The following is a 10,000-nucleotide window of genomic DNA, read 5'->3' as shown; positions in this document are numbered from 1 at the left end:
TTTATATACAGTTGCATTTCTGCTGCTCCAAATCCTGCATGTGATACATATCATATATACATTATGTGATTGAATAAAAGGTGATTAATTCATTGCTTTAAGTTACTGAATTAAATTAAATTAAATTACCTTGAATGCGAATATTTTGTGTGCAATAAGAAATGTACGGTTTCAGACCAAACACATGTTTGTCACACACCAAAAGCATGTCCCCCACTGCTATTATCTCCTTCTACTTTTTACACTGTCGTTTCGAGGAAATGGTTCAGTAGCTCAATGGTTAAGATTTTACAAATCTGCTTGAAAGGAAATGAGTTCTAGCAAGCTGCCACTGCTGGGCCCTTGAGCGAGGTCCTTATCCCCCAACTGCTGCCTAATGCTGTGAATGTAAATAAGTGGAACAGCTATAAAGAGCTCATATTGAATTCAGATTTTCATCACCAACCTGAATGAACCTGGTGAGTTGATGGTGTACAGGGAGAAGAGCAGTGGGAAGACAACACATCCCCAGGGCACAAGAGTTGATAGTGTGGCTGTTTGACATTAATTTCCCAGCTGGTTGGTATAGATAATAGATAGATACAACTTTCTTGTCATTACATAGTGCAGGTTCACAACAACGAAATGCAGCTTATCATCTACCAGAAGTGTAAAAAGTAGCAATTGTGCAAATAGTGCAGATAAATAAGTAGCATATTTACAGTGAATAAATATAAAGGCTATAGCAGTGCAGAGACGTGTGCAGTGTTGAAAAGTACAAGTCGATATGATGATCATGGTGGGTGGAGACCACAAACAAAGTCCTTAGACAAAATCTCATTATGAAACTAAAAGTGTGGAAGTGTGATTGACTGGTTGTGGTTGGTGCTATCATATCATAATTGCATGCCACAGTAGCAGACCTGTTAAACCACTACAGTTATGTGTGTGCTACAGTTTTAAACTGAATATAAAATAATAAAAAAAAGAAATAACAGCACGATTGGGAAGGTAAGAATCCCTTTAACTCATCTACAGATAAATAAAACATTTAACCAGGAGATAATGACACTGATATATTATTAATATACTCTTAGTGCTTGTGTGATTTTATATATATATATATATGTTTATGTGCTGAATGTATGTTTAATGTTTTAATGCTTACGCGTAAAAAGACTTCACTAATAACTAAACTCACTTTATTACAACAGTTTTTATCTGTTTTGTCACCTTGAATTATTGTTGATTCTCTCATCCACACTTCACACTTATTCTTCATGATCTTTAAGCACAAACTCATATTAATGTGACGTGTGTGTTCTCTTGGTTAGATGATGGCTCAGGTGGAGAAGACTTCTGCACCGTTCTCCTCCAGGGATCTGAAGATGAATATTTCAGCAACTGATAGAAGCAGAGTGGCTGCTCCAGTGTTCAACTACGTAAAAGGAACAGTGATCATTAACTATTACACCCAAAGTCAGAGTGAGTGAACCTTAGAATCTGTTATTCTTCACATGTTACCTGCTCATCTCCACCACTGTGCTTATCTCCACCTCATCTCCACCACTGTGCTCATCTCCACCTCATCTCCACCACTGTGCTTATCTCCACCTCATCTTCACCACTGTGCTCATCTCCACCTCATCTCCACCACTGTGCTCATCTCCACCTCATCTCCACCACTGTGCTCATCTCCACCTCATCTTCACCACTGTGCTCATCTCCACCTCATCTCCACCACTGTGCTCATCTCCACCTCATCTCCACCACTGTGCTCATCTCCACCTCATCTTCACCACTGTGCTCATCTCCACCTCATCTCCACCACTGTGCTCATCTCCACCTCATCTCCACCACTGTGCTCATCTCCACCTCATCTCCACCACTGTGCTCATCTCCACCTCATCTTCACCACTGTGCTCATCTCCACCTCATCTCCACCACTGTGCTCATCTCCACCTCATCTTCACCACTGTGCTCATCTCCACCTCATCTTCACCACTGTGCTCATCTCCACCTCATCTCCACCACTGTGCTCATCTCCACCTCATCTTCACCACTGTGCTCATCTCCACCTCATCTTCACCACTGTGCTCATCTCCACCTCATCTCCACCACTGTGCTCATCTCCACCTCATCTCCACCACTGTTCTCATCTTCACTACTGTGCTCATCTTCACTACTGTGCTCATCTCCACTACTGTGCTCATTCATCTCCACCACTGTGATCACTAATGTGTTTTTTTTATTTTGTTCAAAGAAAATGATAAAAAAATTACTTCCTTTTATTTACAGTGGTGAACCTGAGAGTGGAGAACCTGAATGAAGAAATGGCTGAACCTCAGGCTCGGGTACGTCTGATATGAAATGGAGAACAGACCTAAATAAATGAAGTTTCAGTGTAAATGCTGATGAATGTTTTGTTTTAATCTGATCACGGACCATCAACTGCTTCGGTAAGAATGAGGGTTAGGGTTCATTACTGAACATAATAATAATAAATCTGTGATGTCCTTTAGCAATAGACCTCTCATAAGATCATTATAAATTTATAATTGGACACGCAAGTGACATACACAACCCTTCTCTTCATTTACAGTGATAAAGAAATTCATGAACCCGAGTGTGGAAACATCTCAACTCCAGACTCAAGTAAAATTTATACAGAATTTATTATGATTGATTTCTTATATATACACATATATATAACATTTTTAATAAATAAATAAGTAAAATGTATCTGTCTGGGATGTGTGTGTGTGTGTGTGTGTGTGTGTGTGTGTTTTCTGGTTTTTTTTAGCTGCTTGTACCATTGAGGAGAAGTTCATCACCTTCTGCACTAAATGTGAACATCACTGCTGCTGATGAAAGCAGTGTCTGTGCTCCTGTCTTTTACGAGTGCACAGGAACGGTGACCATCAACTACTTCAGGTTCGTAGAGATTTAGATGTGATGTTTCAGGTAAAGATTGAGGGCCTTGCTCAAGGGCCCAGCAGTGGCAGCTTTAAAGATTTAAACTAACGACCTTCCAATCAGAAGTCTCCACCATTCACCACTGAGTTACTGCTTCCCATCTTACACACAGATTTAAAAGACTCACGAGAACCGAAATCTCACTGGAGCACTCATTTCTAAGCTCTTTTTATTCCCCCAAAGTGACGGAGCAGTTGTGGGTCTCGCAGATCGATCAGGTGGATTTTATATGGAATGATTGGAACGTGGTGCACCGCTGCCTGTCTTTCCTTTATACAGTCCACTGGGAAGAATTAGACACTGGGACGTATCAAAACCACCACAGATCCATGTAACATGTGGAGCGTAAAATATTCATCTCTTTATTTACAGTGATACACAAACAACTTCACAAACATCAGTGACCAACTGAAGCTTAGGTTCAGGCTCAGGTGAGATGATGAGATTTAGAAAGAATGGATTTGAATTCGAACTCGCTCACTAATATTAATCTGTTCATTTCAGGACGCTTCATCTGACAGTACCTCAGAACCACGTACACTGTGATGGACTGGTCTCCTGTTCAGCCTGAATTCACACCTCGTGATCAGTGTTCCTGGGATACAATCAGCCGTCATCTGCCTCAGCTTTATGATACAGACTTGAAGTTAAACCTGTAATATACAGATGTAATGACTCTTGATATTCATCCAGATGTGCCTGGTTCCTCTCAACATTTCTTCCTCGTGATTTCTCAGGGTGTTTTTCTCAGTATTTCTGCATGGTTATTGGGGATAAATCTTTATGGTTTACGTCAATAAATAAATAATTTCCTGATTTTTAATTGAAGATGATTTGTGATGTGATTTTTGAGGAGGACAAACACATTCTTTTTGTTTATTTTGGAATAATGAAAGCATATCTACAGGGGGCCTGGGTGTCTACAGGGGGCCTGGGCCCACCCACCTGTTATGACCAAAGCATTGTTTTTTTACATACTGTTCACTACTGTACTGCTGATACGATGATGGTGTTGTGTTACGTCTGTCAGGTGCATGTGTGTGTGGTGAGGCTGTAGTGTCAATGCAGATCTTATCGTTATGTTCTTACACCGGTCTAGACTGGTCTAGACAGTTACTAGAAAGTAAATGTAATTCGTTCCTGTATTTAAGTTGCTTTTTCAGGTATCTGCACTTTACTGAAGTGTTTCCATTTGGGGGAGATTTTAACTTTAACTTCACTACATTTCACTACACTACAATACTACAAGCTAAATATCTGAATTTTTACGCTGGTGACTGAACCTCACATCATATTATTATATTAATACAAAAGGAATTTCTTACAACGACAGTAACGAGTCAAAATGTCAAATGAGTCAAAGTACAAAGTGTCGACTAATGTATTACATTTATACACACGGGAGTAACATCAAAACGTGTCAAATCCAACATGCGGATGATCCGCTGTGGCGACCCCTAATAGGAGAAACCGAAAGAAAGTACCATTGCTTTGTAGTTTAGATTAGATTAGATTAGATTAGATTCAACTTTATTGTCATTACACATGTACAAGTACAAGGCAATTTCTCTTGATGCGGGAAATTGTCAGTGCAGAAAACAGGCTTCCCCTAAACATCTCTACACACATGCATATGTACACACACCCGGGGTCTCGGTCCAATCAAAAACATCCCCACCTTCAACTTTAAATTAATCTCATCGTGCCACTTTCCTTTAGAGAGATACATTAACAATACACAGAGAGAAACAGCCACAGACACAGCTGATGAAGATACCGGGGAAGATCTCACGGACACACTCATCTCCGTTTCCCCTTACGCCACCCATATAAACCCCCCGCTGACCATCACGAACTGTCGGTTATTGTATGTACGTGTGTGTAGTCTCGTGTTGGTCTGTGCAGGTTCCTGGTGGCTCGCTGCTCCGTGTATGCTTCCCCCGCTACGCATCGTCTCCTTCCGGATTCCTCATTCTCTCCACGGCGGCGTGTGCGTTTCCCGTCGCTCCTAGGACATCTGACGCTTCTCCGTCTCTGCCTCCGCGCCGCATCCCGCACCGTGGAGATTTTTGTGTTTCTTATTTGTATTACGAACTGCCGTTTGCCGGATTATCCCGCTCTGCGGGTGCTTTATGTTGGCGCTGCCTTGTTGTGGAATACTCAAAACTGTGGAGATGATAGTGGACTTTAGGAAACACCCTTCAACACCACTTCCCCTCACAATATCCAACATCCCTGTGTCATCTGTGGAGAACTTCAAGTTTCTGGGCACTACCATTTCCCAAGACCTGAAATGGGAATGCAACATAAACTCGATTCTGAAGAAGGCCCAGCAGAGGATGTACTTTCTACACCAGTTAAGGAAGTACAGTCTGCCACAGGAGCTGTTGGTGCAGTTCTACACTGCAGTCATTGAATCTGTCCTGTGCTCATCAATCACCATCCGGTTTGGAGCAGCAACAAAACAGGACAGAAACAGACTGCAGAAAACTGTTAAAACAGCAGAAAAAAATCATTGGTGTTCCTCTGCCCACTCTCCAGGACTTGTACCAAACAAGAACCAGAAACCGGGCAGAAAAAATCATTAATGACCCTTCACACCCTTCACACAACATCTTCCAGCTCCTCCCTTCTGGCAGGTCCTACAGAACTCTGTTCACTAAAACTGCCAGACACAGGAACAGTTTCTTTCCCCAAGCAATCAGCCTCACTAACAACTGACCATAATTATATTCCCTGCTCATATCTCATATCTATAAGTACTGCACAGAACTCTCACTCATCACAGTATCTGTATATGTTACACACACTATTGCTGCTATTTACTGTACAAAGTTCTATAGTAACTCTCTAATCATACCTGACACACAATAATGTCATTTACACACCATGCACTCTCACACTTTATATACATCACTGATCTGTAGCCCTATTTAATACCCACACTGTCTATACTGTCTCACATTGTCTGTATTGTCTGTATTGTCTTGTATTGTCTTGTATAGTCTGTTTTTGTCTTGTCTTGTCTGTTTTGTCATGTATAGGTTTTATTTGTCATATACTTTTGAGAGTCACTAACAGCTGGAACCAAATTCCTCGTGTGTGTCAACACACTTGGCCAATAAACCTGATTCTGATTCTGATTCTTATTCTGAATAAAAACGACGGCTTATATTTCTGCCTCCGCCTCCATATACGCCGCGTGACAACCCGACACCTTGCACGCGCTGTGGAGTCTGTCCGAGTCCGAGTCCGAGTCCGAGTCCCGACAAAGCGAGCTCGCTGCGTTTATTCATTTGAACTCAAGTTAAATAAAATACAGCACAATTAGATTCCATTTTGTTCATTTAAATTACTCGTATAATTAAAACACTCAGTACCAAGAACGAGCTGTCAAAGTCATTTAGATGAATGTTTATTGCGTTTTGTTTGTGTGTACACTTCAAGGCTCTTCTCTGTTCTGGCACCGAGGTGGTGGAATGAACTTCCTCTAGATGTCTGTACAGTGGATTATTCAGACCCCCTTCACTTTTTCACTTTTTGTCATATTGCAGCCATTTGCTAAAATCATGTTCTTCCTCATGAATGTACACACAGCTCCCATACTGACAGAAAAACACAGAATTGTTGACATTTTTGCAGATTTATTAAAAAAGAAAATTTGAAATATCACATGGTCCTAAGTATTCAGACCCTTTGCTCAGTATTTAGTAAAAGCCCCCTAATAAAGACTTGGCTAAAATATGAATGAGAAACTGAAAAGGCTTCCTGTGTGTAGACCACAAGCAGATGAACAACTAGCTTTTTCCTCAACACAAAAATTCCACTGAATGAAAGCCTTGAATCCAAATTCTTCGTTTGACTGTTTAATTATGAATCTCAAATCATAAAAAAATTCAAACTTAGGATCTTTACTTTTCTTACAAATGAACAGTTCCTTGTAGGTCTTTTTCACTGATCTTCTCCTCTGATCTGAAGAATATTTCGCCGGTAATAAAAGCGGCTCATGTGTTTCAACATCACGACTAAAACAGTAAATAAAGCTTCAGGATCTGTTATTCTGCACGTGTGACCTGTAGAAGGAACCACTGATGATAGTTTGATAGCGAGTTACAGAATATAAAGCAATAAAAACAAGGACTAAACATCTCCTGCTTAAATGTTGAGTAATTGTGCTGAAGATAATAAAAACAAGTGATTGAAATGCGTTTCCACAGAAAGTCACACGGAAAAATATTCATGAGCATGAAGACCAAAAGATTTTTGTAAATGTTTTAAAGTAATTATAGTGTTTTAAGTGACGTAAAATGACGTCATCAGGACGCCAAACGAAAGCTCTGCTAGGTTTATGTTAATGAGGTAATTCTGGAGTAACTGTAGCTCTTCTAACTTTCATAGACATTTTGAGCTTTATATTAATATATTTATTATGTCTGTGAGGCAAATATTCACTGAGATTCAGGTTGTTTTATTTGTGTCTGTGAAGGGAGATGACAGAGGCGGCAGAGAGCGCCCCCTGGTGGTTTTCCATATTTTACAAACGCACAGCGTTTTTTTTTTTTTTTTTGAGTGTACAGAAATAAAAGTTGATCCTTTACAGATTCGATCGAAGTATTGCTTTTATCTGTAGGTTAGAAAAGACACAGTAATAAGTTCGTGCCTGATTTGAGACTTGGTGCATAAGTAAATCAAATGTTTGCTGAATAAAACTAAAATTTTCGGTGGAGTTTAATAATTTGGATATCTTGGAACGTTCGGCGTGAATAAATGTGTGTTGCGCATTTTATAAGGTTTTAATTCCTCCTCTTTTAGTGCCGTTAAAATCAATTTGCGTTAACAAACGCGTTTTATTTTAGCAAATTAATTTTAACGGCACTCATTTTATTAACGCGCGATTGATGCAGCGGGCATTTTTGTTTGACCATTTCTTATTAAAAATGTAAATAAATAAGTAAATACATAAATAAATATTAAAGAGGCAAAATCTAAACCTTCAACGCAACACATTTATTAGCTGGACGTTTTGACAGCGTGTCTCTGCCTCCCTCTAGTGGCCGCAATTTAATCCTACATTTTAGATGACTTTAACAGAATCACAGGTCAAACTAAACTAAATCTCAGATCTTCAAAACTGCCTTCAGAACAATTTCTAACTTCGCCCATTCCCATGTTAGAGGGTGGAGACTGAGACAAATGTACATTTTAAGTTTCCTTTCCACAAATAATAATGAGGTCCACAGATAATGAGGTGTTTGAAAACTTCAGCTATGACATGATACCAAGAAGAAGGTAACTTACCACTGCAATGCTGATGACACTCATCTCATCTTCTCCTTTTATTTACATTACATTTATGGCATTTAGCAGACGCCTATCTCCGGAGAGACTTATATGGACCAGCACTTGCTTACCTCAAAGCTCTGATAACTCCTCGCACTGCACCATGCTGCCTCAGATCTTCTAGCACTGCTCCGCTGGTCCTACCATCTCTCAGGGTGTGCATACAGTAGATCAAGACTCTTCTCTGTTCTTGCACTGAGGTGTTCGTTGGGAGTGGCGACGATGGACAGGATTAGAAATGAGTTTATTAGAGGGACAGCGCATGTAGGACGTTTTGGAGACAAGGTGAGGGAGGTGAGATTGAGATGGTTTGGACATGTGCAGAGGAGGGACATGGGGTATATCAGTAGGAGAATGCTGAGGATGGAGACACCAGGAAGGAGGAAAAGAGGAAGACCAAGGAGGAGGTTTATGGATGTGGTGAGGGAAGACATGCAGGTAGTTGGTGTGAAAGAAGCAGATGTAGAGGACAGGGGGGTATGGAGACGGATGACCTGCTGTGGAGACCCCTAATGAGAGAAGCCAAAAGAAGACGAAGAAGAAGAAGATTTTAGGACACTTCATCTGACAGCACCTCAGAAACAGGTACTCAGGGAGTTTTTTCTCAGTAATTCTGGCTTGTTCATTGGGCAAAAATCTTCATGGTTTACTTTTAATACACACTTGTTTCAGACACTGAACTCTCCTTTTAATCAGGGGGAAGATCTTCAGTGTAAAAGTTCAGCTGTACATCTTTATAAATTAGACTCAGGTTGTATATCTTTATAAATTAGACTCAGGTGCAGCCTTTTTTTTACATCAGGACTACAATATTTCTGGAAAAAACTCCACACCGCCCTCTGGTGGTAAAAAACCCAATCGTCACTTCCGGTCCCGATAGCGATTGATTCCCGCAGTTTTGAAGGAGCAAAATTTGAAGTGCACAGATTTTAGAGAAGCGTGTAGCGTTCCGGATTTATTTATTTTCTTTTTTTTTTATCATAAATCAAATCATTTTTATTTTATATCCTTACAGGAGGAATAAAAACCGGTAAGTCTTCATGTAATTAAAAATAAAACTTATTCCAAAAGTTTCATCATAACTACAATAGAAATTAAACTAAAATTAATTTATAGTTATATTAAACTATTATAGTAAATTAATAACATTAGTAAATTACATTAACTAGTAAACTATTATATATATATATATATATATATATATTTATATATATATATATATATATATATATATATATATATATATATATATATATATATATATATATATATATATATATATATATATACATACATATATATATGTTTATTTATTATTTAAAACTTTTTTTTTATTGTTGAATAAGTTTATTATATATTTACTCACTGGAATATGAGTTCACAGCAGGAGATTAGATTTTCTTTTATTCATTCCACAGTGACGAAAGTTTTTTTTACAGCAGAAAGAAATGTGTAAAAAAAAAAAAAGAATCAGATGCACAGTATAAATATAAACAGTACAGTAAATAAATAACAACTATAATATTAATTACACTATTAATCAGACTGAATTGTACCTGGTAATATTTTACAGATGATTTGTTTGTTATTGAACAGTTACACACAGTTTAATAAACACTAATTACAGTGTGTGTTTGGTGACTGGTTCACTGGTAGCTGATCTGATTGTACAGTCTGATAGCAGCAGGGAAAAAAGATCTTCTGC

The 10,000-nt window shown here is 38.9% G+C and overlaps 1 protein-coding gene and 1 long non-coding RNA gene across 3 annotated transcripts in view; both read left to right on the top strand.

The window, feature by feature from the left end:
• The first annotated feature begins 2,414 nt into the window (after nucleotides 1-2,414).
• LOC310732953 lies at nucleotides 2,415-3,709 on the top strand. Its single transcript, XR_014535590.1, has 5 exons — nucleotides 2,415-2,438; nucleotides 2,582-2,634; nucleotides 2,783-2,913; nucleotides 3,328-3,386; nucleotides 3,460-3,709. It is a non-coding gene; the product is annotated as an uncharacterized lncRNA (long non-coding RNA).
• Nucleotides 3,710-9,155: 5,446 nt separating this feature from the next.
• LOC310733215 (uncharacterized protein) overlaps nucleotides 9,156-10,000 on the top strand; it is a 9,008-nt gene continuing 8,163 nt past the window's right edge. Inside the window, exon 1 of one of the 2 annotated variants that reach the window (XM_083554261.1) lies at nucleotides 9,156-9,325. The gene's annotated coding sequence lies outside the window, so the exon portion shown is untranslated. The remainder of the gene's footprint in view (nucleotides 9,326-10,000) is intronic. The other variant, XM_083554264.1, reaches the window with a different exon arrangement.

The sequence above is a fragment of the Silurus aristotelis genome, assembly GCF_946808225.1.
Source record: "Silurus aristotelis genome assembly, chromosome: 11".
Lineage (NCBI taxonomy): Eukaryota > Metazoa > Chordata > Actinopteri > Siluriformes > Siluridae > Silurus > Silurus aristotelis.
The sequence above is the reverse complement of the archived record's forward strand: the minus strand, read 5'-3'. Positions and strand labels throughout refer to the sequence as shown.